Genomic DNA, 11296 nt, shown 5'->3' with positions numbered 1-11296 from the left:
CGCATGGGATAAAGGAACATTCAAGGAAGAGATTCCAGAGATGGGGATATTTTCCCGCCATTTATCTCGATCTTTTTCCCGCCATATCTCTATCCTCTTATAGAATTTAATCCGTCAGAAAATATCACCAATATAGAAAGCGTTTCTTGAGATATTGTTAAAGGGCCTGTGAAATAAGACGTTAGCTTTCTTTAACCCTAGCAACTCTACGAAATAATGTAGCTATTAGTGGTAACACTAAATAGCCTTGAGCCTCATCCAGATGAAATATCTGCAACTAATTTATTACAACTTTCAAATTAAATAAAACTAAGCTTATTTACTGATTAACCATAAAGCTAAAATGTTACTGGTCTTGAACAGGACAATCTTTACAGGCTTAATGGCTAGGGGTTCGCGGACCCCACTTTGAGTAGCTAAACCAAACATCTTCTAGTGAACCTTCCTCTGGTGTTACTAATAACAACCACGAAGTTTTATCAAATTCTGTATCGAATTGTGTTCACAATATATGCATAAACAACAAACACACAGACAAAGTACTTTCTCAAATATATATACCATTGACTGTTGACAGGCGCAACTTCATTTCACATTTACTTTAAAAATAAATCAAACTTCAATATTTCGTCAAATAAATTTATCAAAATCCGTGATGGTTCGTAAAAACCTTGGAGTGGGTTACGTAATTGCGTTTCTTTTTTTGGAAGGAAAAGTGATTGGCCTATTTTTTTTAAAAGCTCTTCATTTTCAACTAACCCTAAATAGGCCAGTAGGATAACTAGGAGAGTTGGTTTTACGTGCAAGGCTTAGAGGGATAGCTGTGTTAGTTTTTTGGCGCCAATTTCAGCTGTCATATCATAGGAGTTTAGAAGCAAAACGGACAAGATAATATGGTAAAATACCCCAGGGAACTAAGGGAGTGTTAGGAAGCGCGGTAGAAAAAAACGTCTTGGGTTAAGATTTCGCTTCTATACTGCTTCGAGCTTGTACAAACGTTGTCTCTTTCCTTCATATAATGGACAGCTAGCTTTATCTAGAGATTTCATAAAGCCAGACCCGCGCAATTTCTTTCAAAATGTCTCAGATTTCTTAAGTAAAGACGTATAGAGTACAAATTTTGGGAAGGAAATAGGGTTAGTTAATATTACCAGGGATTGATTTAAAATTAGGGGTAGATTTAATTTTAGAAGTAGGGATGGAGAAGGTTAATATTTACTTCAGTCCGACTCATAGCCCAGTATAGAGCCCCTCCCTCCAACACGTAACGAAAAGTTTAAATTATCTTATTGGCTCACTTAAACTACGTTTCGATGACGTTGCTGAAGGGGACGGCGAAAAATACGTAGTTCCATTTTACCTCTGTCGTTATGACCCGCCTCTTCTTTCAAACCCCTCCGTCCCGTGGAAGGGGGTCCGGGACTTGACGCGCGCCCACATTACTCTGTTCTCCATTCCTACTTGTAAAATCTATCCCTGATATTATAGAAAACGATATAAGGATTCGTTTCCATTCAAATTTAATTTCTCTTTAAATTCAAAAAAATATATATAATAATAATAATCCAGTATTTAATAATCATATCAACAAATTCGATGCCTTAGGCGACGGGCTAAACAATTATTTAATGGAAATCAATTATAATTACAATCAACTTAGATTCCATTTGAATTTAATCGCATTCGTGGAAATCTTTGAATATCTTAGACTTAAATTTCCAATGATTTGTAGATTATATTGTTGAGTAACGCCTAAAATTAAATTCGTTCATATTTGGCCCCACTTAAATTTATACCTTCAACCTTAATCATATCGTCTATGAAATCTAACCTTTTCACACCTTAATTCCTCTAGATATTTATTATGAATTAAATGAGTCATTCCTTGAATATTTCAACTTAAATGGAGGGTGAAAAGGAAAATCAAGTGATTTTAATCGATTCTTCTGCTAATTATAATACTTATCTGCATAGTGAAACATACATAAAAAATCCCTCCAAATGACTTTAAAACTCAAATTAGTTTGAGATTTCATATATGAATTGAAATTTGCACCTCCGACCAATCGCGTAACGCTATGCCTTCTGGTTAACAAAAAAATTCCGTCGAATTATATAGACTAGAGAAAAAATGGCCGCAAAATCATTGCAGAGGTGTATAGTGCTGTAGTATTACAATCCATTTATTAATTAATTACCCTTAGAAACTGTCGTATCCTCGCTAACACCCTTATATTAATCCTTGCAAAATAAAGCCACTAATATTAAAAAAAATCTAATATTTTTTTGTACCAAGTTAGGGACAGACATGGCAAGGCACGAAGAGACGCCAAAAATCTATTGTTTAACATTTGCCTAGCTAAAGCCAGTTAATATAATTTAATTTCCACCAATAGAAAATCTTCTAGAGAGACATTTGAATATTTCAACTTAAATGGAGGGTGAAAAGGAAAATCAAGTGATTTTAATCGATTCTTCTGCTAATTATAATACTTATCTGCATAGTGAAACATACATAAAAAATCCCTCCAAATGACTTTAAAACTCAAATTAGTTTGAGATTTCATATATGAATTGAAATTTGCACCTCCGACCAATCGCGTAACGCTATGCCTTCTGGTTAACAAAAAAATTCCGTCGAATGATATAGCACAAGATTTGATAAAAATTACGCGCGATGTGACAATCATTGGAATTTTAATGAAGGCATGGAGATACGCGCTTGGTCGTATAGGTGCTAATTTCAAATTATCTATCAAATCTCAAACTAATTTGAATTTTAAAACCATTCAAAGGTATTTCTTGGATGTTTCACTATATGCAGATTGGTCTTATAATTAATAAAAAATCACTTGATTTTCCTTTTCATTCTAACTTTAAAGTGTTAGTATTCCCATTTTATTAATCACTTCACCCTGCGTTACATATTTTAATATTCCTTTATGAGTGGTATAAATTCATGATGATATTATCAGAAATTTTAAGGCTTTTAGTGGTTGCCTTAAGGAGTTCAGCGCGCATTCCTTGAGCCATGGGATCTCCCAATAATTTGATTTCTCGCAGCATGTGAGACTCATTATAAACTTGTCAATCGATACACGCCTATCTTATATTGAATCATTCTATCAACAGGTTTCGCGAGTTCCTTGTGTGTATTTTAAGGGGTCGTTTTGAATTTCACTCTAATTGCAGCGTTTCAAAGCTATACTGTTTCAATATCGAGCCGAGATCGATCGCAATATTGTTAACGATTGATAAATATATACCTACGAATATATTATGGATTTATGATGGACTTAATCCGCTTATATTTGGAGATATTTATCCCTTTTAGGCCTAAGATTTAAAGGGTTGGATGTGATACCCCGTGGGTTAAATTGGAAAACGTAAAGGATTAACTAGAGAAAAAATGGCCGCAAAATCATTGCAGAGGTGTATAGTGCTGTAGTATTACAATCCATTTATTAATTAATTACCCTTAGAAACTGTCGTATCCTCGCTAACACCCTTATATTAATCCTTGCAAAATAAAGCCACTAATATTAAAAAAAATCTAATATTTTTTTGTACCAAGTTAGGGACAGACATGGCAAGGCACGAAGAGACGCCAAAAATCTATTGTTTAACATTTGCCTAGCTAAAGCCAGTTAATATAATTTAATTTCCACCAATAGAAAATCTTCTAGAGAGACATTTTTATATAAATGACGTCCTGGGGATTTACTAAAGACCCTAGCTAGTTCAAAGAAGTCTACTCCGAAGCAAAGAGTAGAAATGTCAAGGAATAGAAACTCCGACTGCTCACATACGCTTTTGTTTCTCATGATAATATTGGTCTCAATTTTCCTCCGCTCGCTTGGGTTAAGGGCTGCGTTCAACAACCCTCAACAGGAAAACTAAGCGGTTATTTTGTCAACGCTACGTGATAAGTTGTTGAACTCATTATTGTCGCATTGTTCAAAATGGTGTCTGCTGTAGCATATTCAAACAGCTCGCGAAGTACCAAGGCTTAACCAACGTTATTAAAGTTTTATTAATTTCAGTACGATAACAGTTACAGAACTTAACCAAGGCTTTGATTTGTGATTACAAAATCACGTGACTTCCACCAGAAATCTTTGGACAAACTACAACGAAAAGGTGACTATGGCTAGAAGTTTCTATTCCTTAGTTCTATATTCTTTGCCCAAATTAAGTAACCCGTCCCCAACTGTCGGTTATATAAAAAAAATGGCAAGAGAAATAAACCCCTTGTAGGGTAGATTGGTGTCTAATAACGGGGCATGCGCGGTCAAATAGGTTGAAGATATTTTACTGAAGTTAAAGGTAAGTTCTAATAAGCTTGGACGTTTGACCGATAAGGTTGATAAGAGCTACAAGCTAAGAGAGAAAGTAATTAAGATTATTTACACTCAATTTTGCGTTAATGCAAACAAGGAAGGCGACGAGAATGTCATCGTAACGTAAAGAAAAAAAAAATTAATTTATCGATTTCGTTTCTCCCTTTTTTTGGCTCAACTAAGGGCCAACCAATGGTATAAGGTTCGAAGGTCATAACCTGACTGTAGTACGGGGGAAACAACTTCTATTTTTAAGAGATACGTAAAGAATTATGATTAAATTCCTCCCTTTTCGAGTCATCATTTAAAATTCTATTAAGTTCTACTTTTTATTTTTACAAATAAGATAAAGTTTAAATCATTTTAACCCACCCACCGATGCCTTCTTTACAGTGCACTCTAAATATCTACCGCAATCAAAGGCAGAACAAAGAGGGTATAAAGAGGGGGAGTAGAAGGCTTGCCTGTAGTTTTCTCGCTTTTAAAGGTTTCCTCTAAGCATCCGGTGTGTGCGCGTGCATCTTTCCTTGCTCTCTTATTGGTTGAAATACGGTGAACCGGATATTTGGAGAAAAAGCTAGAACTCCCAAAATTTTTGCCAAAGCTGCTAGCTTCAACTCCTCCTCTTTATACCCTCTTCGGGAAGAATAACACTCCTTGGACCTAAGTGTTACCCGCGTTAGGAAGAACTAGAACTGCCACTGCAAAATTCTTTCATCACCTAGAGCGTTAGATTTTTATCACTAAACTACACTAGGTCTATTTCGCGATGAGGAAGATAGAAATGTCATAGGATTAGTAAACTCAATTACAAAAAAAAACCCCCGAGTCTGTATGATGGCGCGAAGGATTATAGATCCAACACGGACTCTCACAGGTATAACTTCAAGCCAAACTCACCTAGTGCGCTGTAAAGCTTTATTGAACGCAGGTATATGGCATATTCTCTGACATAACTTTACTCTTTACCTGGTGCAATGAACCACGTGTGAAAAAGGCGCGAAAGAAGAAGGAGAAGAAAAAAAGGCGCAATTGGAAGCGACTGTTTCCCGAGAACGAGACATGAACAGATATTAATTGACTGAGAATTGCTTTTAGGTGAGGGTCGCCAAGCATTATGGGAAAGGGAACTAAAACCAAAATATATTAAACCAAAGAAATTAAATAATTATGATATATTGGACTATATTTCTGAAATAATATATAAATATGTAAAATAAGTAGTAAGGGTGTCTGTTACGGTTACGTTTCTGGCCGCCATTTTTAAAAGATGGCGGCATATATAAACCAAAACAAACAAAGATTGTTTATTAGTAAATAAAATTTTAGTGAATTCGTTTGAAATGTATAATCAATGTTATTCTGTTTACAAGGAAGGTTATTTTTAGATTTCTGGCAGACATTTTACAAAATGGCCGAGTACCTACAGCTTTAGAGTAACTTCCCTGCGAAACATAAACTTCCAACAATAAAAACAGTTTAGGCTGATAACTCTCGGTTAATTTACTTTTGATATGAAGAAAAAGAAAAAGAAAATAAAAAGCGAGCAAAAAACAAAACATTTCTTTGTTTTAGGACAGATTTTTTGTCCTCCCACAAAAAATTTAAAGGAAACTAGTCCGTTCTAGTCGAAAACAACAAAACTGTATATGGATTTTTAACGCGCAAATATTTTTCCAGGGCGTCGACAAAGCTTTTAAAACATTAAAGTGAAGGTAAAACCTTAGTTTATTCTATTTTTTTATCAATATCCCATCCCTAAGATTAATTTTTCATTTTATCATCCCTTTAAAAATAGAAAATAAAACGTTTTCAAGAAACTATACTTTGTGTCCGTATGTCCGGCCAAACCCAAAAACAAGAAAATAAATTACCCTTCAACCCCTTTTTATTGACCATATTTGGCTATAAACATTGGCAGAGAAGGAAGAAATCATAGATAGAGTCCGAGAAGTGGTAAAGAAATATTCAATTACTCCGAGAAAAAAGAGTGTTCGATTACAATTCGTCATGCGCGTGACCTAACTGACCTTCCATATCGTTATTCACGTTGGCAGTAGACTAGTGGACGTCTTATTTTGGCGGGAAAGAAAAAAAACGCGGGAGATCTCTAAAGAGGATGTGTGAAGAAAAAGCCCGCGCGGATGAGAATGACAAGCTCTAGGAGAGAGAGAGAGAGAGAGAGAGAGAGAGAGAGAGAGAGAGAGAGAGGGGGAGGGAGAGAGAGGATGGTTTCTCTTCTCCTCTCGCGCCTCTTCTATCGGTCACTGTCAAAGGGCGTCTATACTGCAGGAGAGCATCGCTTCCATATGCCACTTCCCGCCAAAATAGAAATCTAAGAATATATCTATCTCCTCCGGAGTCCTAGCACGCGAGCCCCTTCTTCCCGCCATTTAAAAAATCGTAAAAATCACAGACATACGATAATTTTTCGTTTCTTGTCCAAAAATACTATTAAAATACATGTCACGTTTAAGTTGGGTGGGTAGGGGGTAGTGTTGTCGATGTGATGGAAGGGGTGAAAGTGGTTGACCCCGGGGTGACGGGGTCATACACCCATAAATTTCATTGGAGGGGGGAGGGAATTCATAATTCGGGATATTGATGGAAGAAAATCGCAAATAACATATTTTACGACCACAACGGAAAGATTATGGCGCGATTAGTGGTGGTATAATCGTAATTTCTGACATAAAAGATACCAGCTCAGCTCTGTAATCCAAATATCACCTATCCCGTGCAAATAAAAGAAACGGTTCAACCGCAGTTTGTTCCTGAAGTAAACCCACGCTTAACTGATTAACGTTTTACCAGACTCTGAAGGATGGTGGCATTACGATTGGGTTGTACTAGCTGCAAACTCAACTTGAAATCTAAAACTACAGAGGGAATAGCCAGCCATGTTTGCGTGTCGGTAATTGAGAGCTTGTTTTTGATTAATCTGACAGAAAGAGCTAGTGTACTGGCGCCTTCTCTAATTACTCGCAACCATACTGACTTCAGGAACATAGTATCGGCAAGAGTCGCCTTTAGTCGAGTAAGATTCAATGGATGAAATAAGCGAAGTGTCACGTTTCGATGTTATACTCCTCCCAAAAGAAAAGCGATCAACCCAATGTCGGCCCCGCGGGAAATTTACTTCAATTTCCCGCTACTTCCCACGAAGGGGCCCCAGTGACCATTTTTTTCCTACGAGTATCCCGTACACCACAGACCATGTGCGGTTAAGCAAAAATGGGCTTAATTTAGACTCCAAGTCAACGAAGGGGTAAACATGGACGGCCAAACACTTAATTATTTTATTATCTAGCTATTTAAACCGCTATAAATAGTTAAATTAATCTTCTATATGAACAATAGCAAATGCTCGGACCAGCGTTGCCCAATTAAAGCTACTTTTAAAATGGTTAAAATGTGTGGAAGTTATAAAGTTACGATGCTTTGATTGCTTTTATGGCCGCCATTTTAAAATATGGCGCCACATTCAAACCAAAAAATGTCAGCGGTTGAACGTATGCGAGTTTTTACATTTCCAAGATGGCCACGGATTGGGAGAAAAAAATACCCCAGTGAGCTACTGCTTGTCCCTGCAAAACTATTTTAGTCTTTCAGCTTCTTGGGTAAAGAAATTTGGGCTGGGTGTTGATTAACAGTCATTCAAGTGCACTAAAAGTTCTTCAGTACGATTTTAATTAAATTTTTTTGGCTTTGGTTTATCGGTCGTTTTAAGGTTTATTTATTTATTTGTCTTGGGACTATAAAATAAAAGGGGTAATTTTGACCCCGAGACCCGAGTGTTTTTTAGGAGTATTATTTCAAGAAAGGGTCTAAACGTGATTGGACTAGAAATGGTACCAGCAGAGGCCAAACATACTCTACAGTTTGACTTGAAATTGAAGCTGCACGAGAAGTCTCTTTTTCTTTGACTGAATGGTTCACAGTCTCAAAACTCCCTTGAGAATTTTTAAATAGGTCTAACAGTAACAAGAAGTAAAACCTATTTAAACTGTTTCTCACTTATAAAACTCATCTAAAATATAGGCCTAAGCATAAGTGAATAATCCTCTTTAAGTGTCCATCATTAGGTATTTCTCCAAAGCTGGTAGCGCCACTTTAGAGTAACACTAAAGGCGATAGTGTCTCATAATTAAATACCGCAGGTTGGGGTGAGACGGATTATAAGTTCATAAGATATGTTCCATAAGTTTGTCACTGGTTACTGAGAGCTAATCATGAAGTGATGTAGGTGATATGTCTAAGATTCTCGTGTAGCGACGCCTGGTGAGGCGCTGTCGAAGGCTTAGTATGTACAGACTAAATAGGAAGATGGACTGCAAAATTAACCGAGTGTAGTCAATTCTCGCGTCGTTCTCGAACTAGCTCTTAGTAAGACTCTAACATTACGATGTATAGGAACATATCTTATAAACTTACAGTAGCAGAAGGCTTTAGTCTTACAACTTTAATAGTAAATTATCAAAATATGACCTTGGTTAAACAAAATGAAAACCTTTCTCTAAACATAATTTGGACAACTTGGCACTGACCAAGCTTGCTTCAAAATGCTAACGTAAAATTCTGTATATTCGAAAATAGATAATATAAATATGAAGTTATTAAATATTAAGAAACTTATTTCTATCTTCATTTAAACTTTAGTAAACCGAGGTCAAATCAACCAACTCATTGATGAAGTCACGTACTCAGGCTCATATCATTAAAAAATATCTTTTGAAAATTGCCAAGAAAAAAATAAATAAAACCCTCAAAACTTGCAAGTACATTGCGAATGTTTCAAAATGAGACTCCCACTAATAAAAATGTTCATAGCAATATCAAAAGAAATATTGACAAAAACCAAGCGTCTTAACCTAGGTTAATAAAATATTTATAGCACCAGTTTGAACACTAAACTTTCAACCCAAACTATACCGAATAAAAATTATAACCAATGAATATCCCCTTTGCTTGCCCTCCGGAAATAAAATATTATTTGGTACAGTATATACTGTACCACTTCGATACGATGTTGGGCTTTTCACTGAAATCGGGCACTTCATAAAGAGATAAAAACTTAGAGGGGATTGTTATGACAAGAGAAAGAATGGCCCATTAAACGCCGAAATAAATACCCTTTCGAGGTTCAGAGAAAAAATACCTTATCTGAGGTTTCGAGCCTTTTTTTCTCGCGAGCTAACTTTGAAGGTAAGAAACATCTGGGATTCGGATCTCTTCTTGGGTATGGCCCTGTATTTGGTATTTGAAACAAACCACCTATATTTTGGCAGGTGGAAAATAGTATAGCTAGATTTTAAAGGGATTCTAAAACACCTTGAATTCTCCGATTAAGTAAATATTCAACACTCATCAAGCGACAAGTAAAACCATACGACGTCGTACATTTGTATATTTTGTTCTCTGAACTACATTTTCGTAGTTATTAGGCGTATTTTCGGGTTATACGTTCATCCTCCCTTTACCCTGAACCAAAAAAAGGCTTAAGACTTTTATCGAAAACGTCATAAAAAGGCTAGTTTGCTCTACACAGCAGTCTGATCTCCAGAGTTCTAACGAGCATTCGTTTTGTCAGTAGGTTTCTTATAATCAAAACGAATGTACCTCGATAAGAAGAAAGGCTAGAAACAGAACCACTCTTTCTTATATTTCTACCTGACTGCTCTCTCTCTCTCTCTCTCTGCCATAGTGGAAGCAGCTAAAGATCTATTAGAGCGGGTTTAAACCGATATCAACAGTCTGAAGGGTACCAGTAAAAAAGGTTAGAGATATCTGAAATCTCTTACCTTAAACTATATATATAGGTCAAACATTGTTTGTCTAGGGTGGCTTTAAATAAGTATGATGATTGTTAACTAAAAGGTGTTTACTACAAATTCACATTTTGAATTTCATATCTAAGACGTTCCGGATTTGTACGCAACAGATGTTTCAGGAGAAAATTCGAAAATGAGAAGTGGTCCTGCCAATTTTCTTCCCAATTAGTTAGGGATTAAAGGTCAGAACCAGGAAACAAATGGTAAAAGTACCCTAAAGGTTTTATCCTAATTACCAAAGTTTTCCCTCTTAATTGTTAGAATCGAACAACAATTAAGCAGAAATTTAGAAATTACTAAAAACTATTAATCCCCCAATGCTAATATTTTTCCAATAACGAATTCCTGATCTTTATCTTGGTTTTGAAAAAGATGGATTTTCTACTTTGGTGGTAGCGAAACACTTACGTTTGAAATACATTCTTAACACAAAGTAAAATATGTAAATGAACTTACAACTGATGGCAAAGTTGATGGTCACGAATGTACTTTTATAGTCAACTCACGAAATGTTCAATCTTGGTTTGCATTAAATAATGATGGAATTCAGTTAAAATTAAATTTTATTATCAATAATTTTAAGACATTTATCCACGTGTTAGTCCTATGGTCACTGTCACCGGAAGTTTAAGGCTTCAAGTTCAAACTCAACTGTAATGGGAAAAATTATTGTCATTCCATGGCCAACTCTAAAACTGTAATAAGTTATGCAAGTTGGCCATGGGCATTCCAAAACCATTTTCTAAAGTTTTCCAATAATCGATATACCTAAAATTTTATTTATTGTTGTTTGAGGGTTTTAAGGAATATTAAACTTTTATTTTGCTCAAATGTGTCTGAGTTTTTCTATCAAAAATATCTTCCCTGGTTAAAAATGATAAAAAACAGATGGGGAATTTGATTTTGGCGGGAAACGGTCCAAATAGATTGAAAATTATTTCCCGCTTTTGGGGTGGTGGCGACATCTATGAACGAAAATTCTGAGCGTTATAGGCCTTTTCGATGAAGGTTATAAACCATTTATGGGTTGGCTATAAACAGCGTGACTTACGAAGCCAAACTAGAAGCTTGTGCTTTCTATAGATAAACATTATTTGAAAGAACTTTCTAGAAGATTTGACAGGG

The 11296-nt window shown here is 35.8% G+C and overlaps 1 long non-coding RNA gene across 1 annotated transcript; it reads left to right on the top strand.

The window, feature by feature from the left end:
• Positions 1–9846: 9846 nt before the first annotated feature.
• Positions 9847–11110, top strand: LOC149674046 (uncharacterized). The gene is made up of 3 exons (XR_016366992.1): positions 9847–10116; positions 10180–10194; positions 10258–11110. It is a non-coding gene; the product is annotated as an uncharacterized LOC149674046 (long non-coding RNA).
• The last annotated feature ends 186 nt before the right edge of the window (positions 11111–11296 follow it).

This window comes from Phalangium opilio, unplaced genomic scaffold (genome assembly GCF_054372755.1).
Source record: "Phalangium opilio isolate 3A_F unplaced genomic scaffold, DU_Popi_V2 ptg000048l_1, whole genome shotgun sequence".
In the NCBI taxonomy this organism is placed as follows: Eukaryota; Metazoa; Arthropoda; class Arachnida; order Opiliones; family Phalangiidae; genus Phalangium; species Phalangium opilio.
Note: the sequence above shows the minus strand (reverse complement) of the source record. Positions and strands in the feature narration are given on the sequence as shown.